This window comes from Ochotona curzoniae, unplaced genomic scaffold (assembly GCF_017591425.1).
Source record: "Ochotona curzoniae isolate NIBS_2020 unplaced genomic scaffold, NIBS_Ocur_1.0 contig_1482, whole genome shotgun sequence".
Classification (NCBI taxonomy): domain Eukaryota; kingdom Metazoa; phylum Chordata; class Mammalia; order Lagomorpha; family Ochotonidae; genus Ochotona; species Ochotona curzoniae.
Window position 1 is genome coordinate 434,864 of NW_024465100.1, and position 9,815 is coordinate 444,678.

Consider the following 9,815-nt stretch of genomic DNA (forward strand, 5'->3'; position numbering starts at 1 on the left):
TGTTTGCAGAGAACTCTGACAGAGTGGGCACAACAACTTGGGAACAGAGAGAAAGCAGGCCTTACCTGCCTCATTTCAGTACAACCAGTCAGGTATCATCATCTTATTTCCCTTTCAAATCCTCCCAACACGCTCCTTTCTTTGTTTCTTTGTTTCAGACAGCAAAGCAGAAGATAATGTCCTTCAGAAGTCCATGACATTGGAACCATCCTGTACAACCCTGCTTTCCAAAGACCAATAAAATAATCAGCATGCAATTTCCTTGTGCCTTCCTCTCTGATCTGGGCTCTATGTGAACCTGTCACTCTGGGGACATGTACACACTAGAACAGCATTGAGGGTCCTCTCCCAGTGATGTGGCCAACAAGCTGACCTGCTCCTTTGTGAAATCAAATTGAGTGAAACAGCTGCATCGTTTCTCCCTGGCCCTGCATTCCACAGTTTACAAGAGAATTCTCTCAGCATTTTCATATGCTAGTAATTTTAAGGAAGCAAAAAGGACAATAGTGTTAATGTGGAAGGTGCCAAACTTAGGAAACCCTTATAATAGTGGATCCTGAGTCCTGCACCATCAGTGTGGGTCTAGACCTCATCATCCTATGATCTACCTTACCCCATTTCTCTCTCCCAGAACAGATCATTCTTCTACATTTTCTGTCTTATTTCTTTACATTTTATTTGATGGACAAAAAGTGATGGAGACCTTCCATCTGCTAGCTCATTCCCCAGACAATCACAAATAGCAATCTCTATCCAAACCAAGACTGGGTGTCTGGAACTCCAGCGATGTTCTCACATTGGAGGCAGGGAACCAGGTCATTGAATTTTAAAAGACGACCCCCCCCAAGATTTTTAATAACAGGAAATTGAATCCTAATTGAAGGACTTGGGACTCCAATCAAGCACTTGGTAGGAAGGGGTGACACTAGGTCTTTCCAGCAAAGACAATTAGTCAGCCAAACCTCTACCTTGCTAACATCTTGTTCATTCCCTTCACACACCCACAGAGAGGATATGGCAGTCCACTGTGGTCTGTAGAAGACATCTGTTACCATAGCTGATTAAAGAGAGCAAAACAGATTGAACAACTACCCAGCCCAAATATGACAGCTAATATCTGGGCAAATGGAGATTCTAAGGTAGACGGTTTCAGTCGATAGACATTAAAAATGTTCTTTCATCTTTTGATTAGTGAGATCGACAACATTTTGGAACTATTGAAAGCACCTAGACAGAGCACACACCACACCTGGACCCTGGGTTGCTATTGAGTGGCCATTCCTCATCCCTGGTTGCTGGGCTGGTTGGGAGGCTCAGTGTGGCTTTGGCCCTGGTCTCTTCCATCCCCCCTCCCCCCAGATACAGGAAAAAGAAATGGAGAACTTGGAAACAATGATCACATCCACTTCTCCTTGACCTGACCCTCGATCTTTCCCACCCTGACACCCTGATCAATTATGTAAGCACCATCTAAAGTTAAAATTAAAAAAAAATAAATAAACACTCTCAAACTCAAATTAACATTTATTGAACCCACATTAGATGGTACACAACTACAAAACGCTCCTTCCCCATGCCCACAGAATCCCACCGCCCACCCAGGATCAGTGTTTTGCTGCTTCCTCTCAACAGGGCACACCTCAGAGTTGCCAGAATCCCACACTTGTGCCATCTCCCCTCTGTCACTGCTAGGCTTGTTCTGCAGTTCAGAATCGTCTTAGAAAATGCTGCAAGAAGAGTGGGGTTAGCAGCTCATGAAGCAATCAATTCATTTTCTAAACAAAAAGAAAAAACAGAAGCATTACCAAGAGAAACAAGAGAAATCCGTACTCAAAAGATCAGCGCCATCTTTTCTCAATTACAGTTGTTGCAATACATCGTTTTGGGGATTGATTGTTAAGCCAGCTTCCCTTCCTCGGTGAGAAATTTTACACACCGCAGGCTCTCCCAGGGAAGCTAAAGGAAAGACTTAAAACCCACCCTCCTCATTCAGAGCCCCCAATGCTTCGGAGCTTTTAACTGAATTGTGGGCTCACAGCATCAGAAATCTGAGATTCTTTTCAGACCCTTGGTTAAGATTCCTTAGACTGGACTGAGATCCACATTCAAGAGGGAAAGAAAGACAGGAATCTTGGAAAACTCAAAGGGGAGGCCTGGTTAATCCTATGCCTTTTGCGTTATGGAAAATTCAGTCAATTAGGCTGGGAAGAGAAAACTCGCAAGGGGCTTTGTCTAACCTCCTCACTAGATTCCATGGGTGACAGCACCACCTGGGAAGTGTTAAGTGTGGAATCCATTTGCAGTGAGTTTAAACCAGCATCAGAAATGATATGAAAATCTCTAGTAAGCCACCAGGGACAAGAGAGAAGAAACCTACCCGCACGTTTCCATTTAGAAGAACTCGCTTTCTCCAGAGCTGTAGTTCTGGCCTGCAGTGAAGAAGAGTTACATTCATTTCCAAATGAAAAATTCTCACAACCTGTCAGGCATTCTGTTAAAGAGCCTCAAGTAGGGTTCCTACATATAGAACTCCATGAAGCCTGTGGGACCAAAGCACTGCTTGTCCTAATCACCCAGGCTCTCTGACAGCGCTGACATTCAATCTTGGACATAGAATGACATATACTCCATGAAAACAATCTGATTAAAGATTTCAGTTTTACTCCCACTCACACGTTCGCAAGAGCAGCATTCAAACCAAACAGGCCTTCCTATGCTGTCACCATTCTCTCTTTTCCAGAGAGAGGATTCAACTAAGCCATCACCTGTTGCTTCACTGAACTCATCAGAATTAAGGGAGTAAGTGTTTGAACTTAAAAAGCTAAAACTGCCTGGATTTTCTCTTGCTACTTATAATGGAAATTTCTTGTTTTGTTGATAATTGTCATAGTTAGAAGTTCTAGAAAGCAGTTGTAGAAATAACCAGAATGCTTATAATTTAGCTTATAAGCTTATAATTTTATAATTTAATTTCTAAGTTTATAATTTAGATTATAATGCTTATAATTTAGTTTAGGCTTAATGTTTAATTGCAGTAAAAAGGTCACAGCATCTGTCCAACTATTGCTCATGCGGCTAGAAGTCTTCGAAATCCTAGGCCCCCTTCTCTAAGTGGCAGGAAGGAAAGTGAAAGCCATATCAAGGTTTTGCCAGAGGGAGCTGGTAGAGAGAGAGTGCCTATTTGATTCCTACAGTTTTTAAATCCTTCACTCCTGTTCAGTCTAAAGCCAAATATTGACACTTACCATATTCTTCAGTCACAAAGCTCCCCGTCTGAAAGGTGTAATAATCTGGAAAAGAAAAGGAAGTTACCTGCCCTATTCTTGTCACCAAGTCCCTCAGTCCCCCCGTGGAGACACCAATGAGCTCCTTCCCTTTAAGCGGAGCCCAGGAGCTGCTTCCAGGAGGGCCAGCCTGGCACACCCTCATCCGTTTCCCACAGAGCCTTCTGGTGACTCTGGGAAAATGTTTAAAGTCTCTCCAATTTCAAAGAACTTTTGGAAAAGGCTCCTCCACCTGAGAGAACAGAGCGGTAAAACCATCCCAAACCACAGGGCATGCCTCTGCCGGGAGACAGGAGCAAGGAGAGGCACAGTGCGGCTGTGCGAAGACAACCTTTACCTGCCGCCTCAGCAGCCAGTTCCACAATGCTGGCGGTGCCTGAGCCCTCGGGAGCAGCAGCTGAGAATCCTAGCAAACCAACATGGAAGATGAGGGTGGTCACAACAAGCATGGGATTCCAATACAATAGGGGTTGGGAGGAGGGGAGCAGGCTTTCCATGGCAATGGAAAAGATGGGGAGCCCAGCAACACCTGACACGCCTCCTCCAAAGTCAGACCCCTACTCACCAGCAGTGTGTGCGCTCTCAGGATAGTCGGCTGATGCTGATCCCGTGTCTGCAGTCGGGTCCATCACAGCAGTGGAAGATTCGTCTGTGACCACCTCCACATTTGAAGTTAATTCAAGATCTGTGGTCAACTCCAGACCAGAAGACCATTCTGGCATGTCGGTGACAAATTCTAGAGGAGCCAAAAAGAGAGGAACAGCTCAAGCACTTTCCAGTGAGACAGCTTCTTCCATTTCCACACCCCGCCCATCCCAGCCGCATCCTCCTCTGGGGAAAAAAAAAACAGAACATCAAGTGGGAGATAATCCAATGTACTCTCTGCAGGTGTCTTCTGCCCACTGCTGGAAAGCCACAGGGCCGGCAGCTACCGAGGGATGTGCTCAAGGGAGACCCCCCCCCACCCTACTACATGAAAGCTTTAGAATGTTGTGACTGCACAGGAGCACTGGCCAGACTGGAGCAGGAGAACAATCCCCAGCCGGGCCTTGAGCATCCTTCCGGGCTCCTGGAAGCCTACAGCAGAACCCAGGAAGAGTCCAGGCGCAGGCACACAGCCATTCCCAAGAAGTAGACGCAAGGATGGAGGCAGCTGGGATGTGCGCTGCTCCCACCGCTGTCTCTAATGGCTCATGCCTGGAACTGCAGTTCACAGGAGCGCACAGAGCTCAGCACCCAGCCTTCTGGGACCCTGGCTGTGGAAGTCAGCTGAGCAGACAAGTCTCCTCCGGCCACAGTGAACGCAGATCTGCAGCCACTGCAGCCGCCCCAGGGCAGAGTCCTTGGGCTCTGTGAAGTAATCATTGTGCGTATCAGAAAGAAGCTGAAAGCCTGCAGAGCAGAAACCGAAAGCTACCAGGGCAAGAGCTGGGAAGATCCCAGCAGGAAAAGCAGCAATTATGAGGCAAGCTAGCAAGCAGCCATCCCACTGAAAATCCAGCTAGACTTCAGGAAGAACTGGCAAAGAAATTTGGGGGTGGGGCGGCAGGGGGAAGTGGCTGGGAAAGACTCCTGGCTGTCTGGCTCTCAGGACCCTAACTCCGTTCCTTTCTCAACACCACTTGCCCTTGCACATTTCCCTTCCAGGCCCACTGATTTCCTGGAATTCACTAACCTCGCCTGTGAGTAGAATGTATTCAGACTTCCTCCCTGAATGAACTTGAAGCAGCCAATGCTGAACACGACCCACAGCAAAGCCTCAGTCATTCTTTCCCTTGCCTTCTCCTGTCTGCCCAGCCTCTGAGGCTGATTCAAACCCCACAATCCCAATCTCAGCTCAGCTAGTCAATTACCCAAGGTCTCAAAACTCAACCACACACCTTCACCTTAAGACCAAGTCATCCCAACTTTGCTAAGGCTCCTTTTATGTCTTCGATAAAGGTGTCTCCATCTCGCTGTTACTCCCCTGCTCTTTCTTCTCCTCCCTCCCCGCCCCATCTCCTAGCACAGTGGGTCAGGCACACAGACACACCGCGGAAGGATTATTGCTCGGCAGTCCTCTCACCTGAGGTCAGAGCTGGGAAAGTCACAGCCAAGCCACACAGGGCAGCGAGGATCAGGGTGGCCCGGATCATGGTGCCAGCGGTGCAAAGACTCAGAGGCTGCTGCGGGCAGGACAGGGCAGGGGCGGCAAACACATCAGGGGCAGCTTGGCTGTGCTTTTATAGAGTGCTCAGCTTCTGGTCCCTAAATTCTCAAAGGTTGTGGAAAAAAAAGGCCTCGCCCACCCAAGAGAATGCCCCCGGAGGGAAAATACAAAAAAGGTACTGAAGGTTGGGTGTGGCCAAAACTCTGATAAGATCCTGGGGAAGGGAGGTTTCATTGCTCCTAGCTGTTAGGGGAGCTGCCTCGCTGAGGGGCAGGGGAGAAATTCCTGTCCCACATAGTGACGCAGGCAACTCCCCTGCAGGCAAATCCCTGAAAGAGACTTGGCTGCTGAGCCTAACAACCAGCACATACCATAATCACGGAAGTATGGAAAACCCTGTGATGCCATTCGCTCTATCAGCCCATTTCTTTCTTACCAAGAGGGCACATGAGAAATATCATTGTTTCATTGTTCTGCCAGGCACCTTGTGACTGAGAGGTTGAATGAGTTCCTGCTCGTTCTGCAGGGATGAGTTTGAGGGCTCTGGCCCTGGGGAGGGCCCTAGCTCCTGTCCCGGTCATCTGGGAGTATGCTGGCCTGTGTTTCCTGCTGCAGCGCGAGAGATGGAAAAGGACAGAAGAAAAGGCCAGGGTGAGGGACTAACATCGTCTCCCTGGAGTCAGTCTTCAGCAGATGTGCAGGGTTCCCAACACAGAGTCCAGCTGCCGCTGAAGTGTTCTCTACATCTCACTTTTCTTGACCTAGAAGATGACATTTAATAACCATTCCCCAGAAACCACAAGATGGAAAATATTATGGAAAGAAACCTGGCAGGGTCTGAGGCTGTAACACAGTAGCCTAAGCTTTCACCTGTGGCGCAGGCATCTCGTATGGGCATCAGCTCATGTCCCAGCTTCCCCACCTCTTCTCCAGCTCTCTGCTTATGGCCTGGGAGAGCAGTTAAAGAGGCCCCAAAGCTCTGGGGCCCTGCACCCCCCTGGGAGATCTAGAGGGGGCTGTTGGCTCCTGGCTTCAGATCTGTTCAGCTCCAGCTGTTGAGCAATTGTTTGGGAAATGGACCAGCAGATGGAATATCTTTCTGTGACTCTCTTTTTTCTTCTCTCTCTGTAAAAATCTGCCTCTCAAATGAAATAAATAAATAAATCTTAGGAATGAAAGGAAAGAAACTTCACAACAGCTTACATTTGGCGAGTGTCTGGCTATACACCATAGGCTTGTATGGCTTTACACTGATAGTAATCCTGAGGTCATCCTTTTGTTCCCCTTTTCTAGGCAAGGAAGCCGAGACACAGAAAGACTCAAGCTTAAGAAAGTCAGTCAGTACATGTTGTGCAGCCAGGAGGCAAAACTCATTGGCCATCTGGATCTAAAGCCTATTCTCTCTACCATGGCGGTCACTTCAACAGCAGTTCATTCAAAAAAGCGGGGGGAATATGAAATTAAAAAGTAAATTTCTTGGGCCTGGCACAATAGCCTAGCAGCTGGGGTCCTCACCTTGCTCGTTCCAGGATCCCTATGGGCACCAGTTCTAATTGCAGTGGTCCCACTTCCCATCCAGCTCCTGCTTGTGGCCTGGGAAAGCAGTTGATAACAGTCCAAAGCCTTGGGACCCTGTACCCACATGGGTGACGCAGAAGAGGCTTCTGGCTCCTGGCTTCAGCTCAGCTCAGCTCTGGCCATTGCGGCTGCTTGGAGAGTGAGTGGGCAGACAGAAGATATTCCTCTCTGTCTCTCCTCCTCTCTGCATATCTGACTTTCCAATGAAAAATAAATAATTTTTTTTAAAAAGAGGTACATTTCTTTTATCCCTGGAAATCCATGCATGCAAGAAATCTTCAAAAAGTTCACAGAAAATATGTATGATGAAAAGCATCATGCGCGGAATTTTTTAGGTGCACCAAAATAAACCTATGTTTGAATTTTATTTTCCATGAACTTCCTCAAACACCCTCTCGTTTGTTTTTCCTAGCCCAGTTATCCTTATTTGCTTTATCCCCCATGAGGTAGGACACTCACCGTACAAAGCTTCACACCAATGAAGACAAAGTACATATACCCTGGGCAGAATTGTCTTGTTTCTTTGGCAATCCCAGTGCAATGAAGCACAGCCCAAACACAATAGCCAAAAATGTGGAGAGCAAGCAACACACGAAGAACTTGTGGACAAACAAGGCAGGTAATGCCAGCATGCAATGGTGCTCATACACAATAATGCAGTAAGTCATGGGCCACAGGAAGAAGGGGGAGTTTTACCTGCATTCTGTCTGATAAGGAAATATTTCCTGCCACAGGGAAACACAACATGGACTTTGAATGTGCTAAGGAATGCAAGAGGCAATGAAGAGGCCAGGAGAGCAAACTATTCTGGAAGTTTTAACATGTATTTCTTTTTATTTATTTGAAAGGTGGCAGGACACAGAGAGAGAGAGAAAGACAAGACCTCACAAACATTAAGTTCACGCCCTAAGTGTCCACAACACCTGGAACTGATCAAGACCAAAAGCCATCTCTGGTCTCACATCAATACAATCCTTTGACTTTTCTGAGTTATATTAGATCGAGAGACCCAAGAATTGTGCATATTTGTGAGATGTCATGTTCAAAGGAAAGATAACATGCAATGTTCAAATCAGAGCAAGCTTGTTTGTTTCCTCAAACATGTATTATTTCTTTGTGATAAAAGCATTCACTGTTCTTTTGTTTGGAAATATTCACTACTTGGCCATTTTATACTTTGTCACCCTGCTAGGTGACAGGACACGACAAGTTACTTTTCCTAACAGCGACTATTAACCAGCCCTTCCCAACCCCTTTCTGCCAGCCTCCTGTAACCACTCTTCTACTCCACTTCTATGATGTCAATATTTTTAGATTCCAAATGAGGATGCAATATTTTTCTTTCTGTGCCTGACCTATTTCACTTATATAATGTCTTCCAGATTCATATGGGCTCTGGCAAATGCCACAGAATTTCACCTTTTGAGTGGCTCTGTAGTATTTCGTCCTGCATTTAGATCACTTTCGTAGCCACCAGTTGGCTGATGATCAGTTAGCTTAGTTGTGTTTTACATATCTACTCTCACTGGTGTTTTTTTTTTTATATCTGTTACTAAAAATTATAGAATCATGTAATCTCCCTATTTGAAAACATCTTAAATCATGTCAAGTTCAATCAGAAATCCAAAGCTTCTTTGTTAATTAGAGGGCATCTTTCCTTCAGGCAACACACCTATAAGCTTCAATCTTCTCCAGGGATGGAAAACTCAGAACCTTGAGATGAATAGTTCATCACAGGACAAGCATTTTTTCCAATCTCTGAAATATGTGCTTTTTTTTTTCCCTCACTTTAATTTATCTGTCCCGGTTCTATTTTTAGAACCAATACCTATCAAATTAGGGTCTGCTTTCCATCTTCAGATGTCAAAGGCAGCTGTCACTTTATGTTTTAATCTCTTCACAAAGTTATTAGCAAATCAAAGACCAGATGTGTCTGGGCCACTGATCTGTGATCTCATTCTGTCTGTTGTCTTCAAAAACACAAAGCACTAGAGGGGCCTACGTTGCAGTAAGGTAATATCCCATATCAGAGGGCTGCTTCGTGTCCCAGCCGGTCCACTCCAATTCAGCACCTAGTAACCTTGAAGAAACAGCAGGGCATAACCCAAGCGCGTGGGTCCTTGCCACCCATCTGGGAGGTGTGTGTGGAGTTTCTGCTGTTGCAGTCATTGGGCAGGGGACTGGAGAATGGAAGATCTATCGTGTGTTCTGAGTTTAATTGTTTTACACTGATATCCACAGGTCTGGCAGAGTCTAGGGAAGGTTTCCTGACAGCTACAAAGTAGCTCAAAAGCCTCTGAACCTGCTTCCTCCGCAGCAAACAAAAACAACTCATCTTCCTTCATTTAGCTATGAAGTCCCACTGCAACCATCAAGTTTGAGTCTTCCCTTGTTTAAGGCACAGGACAATATTTGACATTTAACTCATAACCATGACCTTTGAGAGCACCACCGGGGCTGGCAGGGGATACATGCTACTGCCTGCGGCGCCATTATCCCATATGGACACCTATTCAAGTCCTGGATGCTCCAATTCCAATCCAGCTTCAAATCCTTGCACCCCAGCACCCATGTGGAGTCTGGGGAGAAGCTCCCAGCTCCTGGCGTCAGATGAGCCCAGCAGTGGCCATTGCAGCCATTTAGAGAGAAAATCAGAGGATAGAGGATTTCACTTCCTCTCTTTCCCTGTAACTCTCCTCTAAAATAAATGCATCATTAAAAAAAAAAAAAACCAGCAGCAAGAATGTGCTGATTGTGTAACTACGGGAGTATCCTGGAGAGAGCAAAGCAGGGTGTATGGGGAC

The 9,815-nt window shown here is 46.3% G+C and overlaps 1 long non-coding RNA gene across 1 annotated transcript; it reads right to left on the bottom strand.

Moving 5' to 3' along the window:
* Positions 1-1,504: 1,504 nt before the first annotated feature.
* Positions 1,505-3,378, bottom strand: LOC121148131. The gene is made up of 3 exons (XR_005882513.1): positions 3,246-3,378; positions 2,378-2,429; positions 1,505-1,775 (listed from the first exon to the last, which is right to left on the bottom strand). It is a non-coding gene; the product is annotated as an uncharacterized LOC121148131 (long non-coding RNA).
* Positions 3,379-9,815: the final 6,437 nt, after the last annotated feature.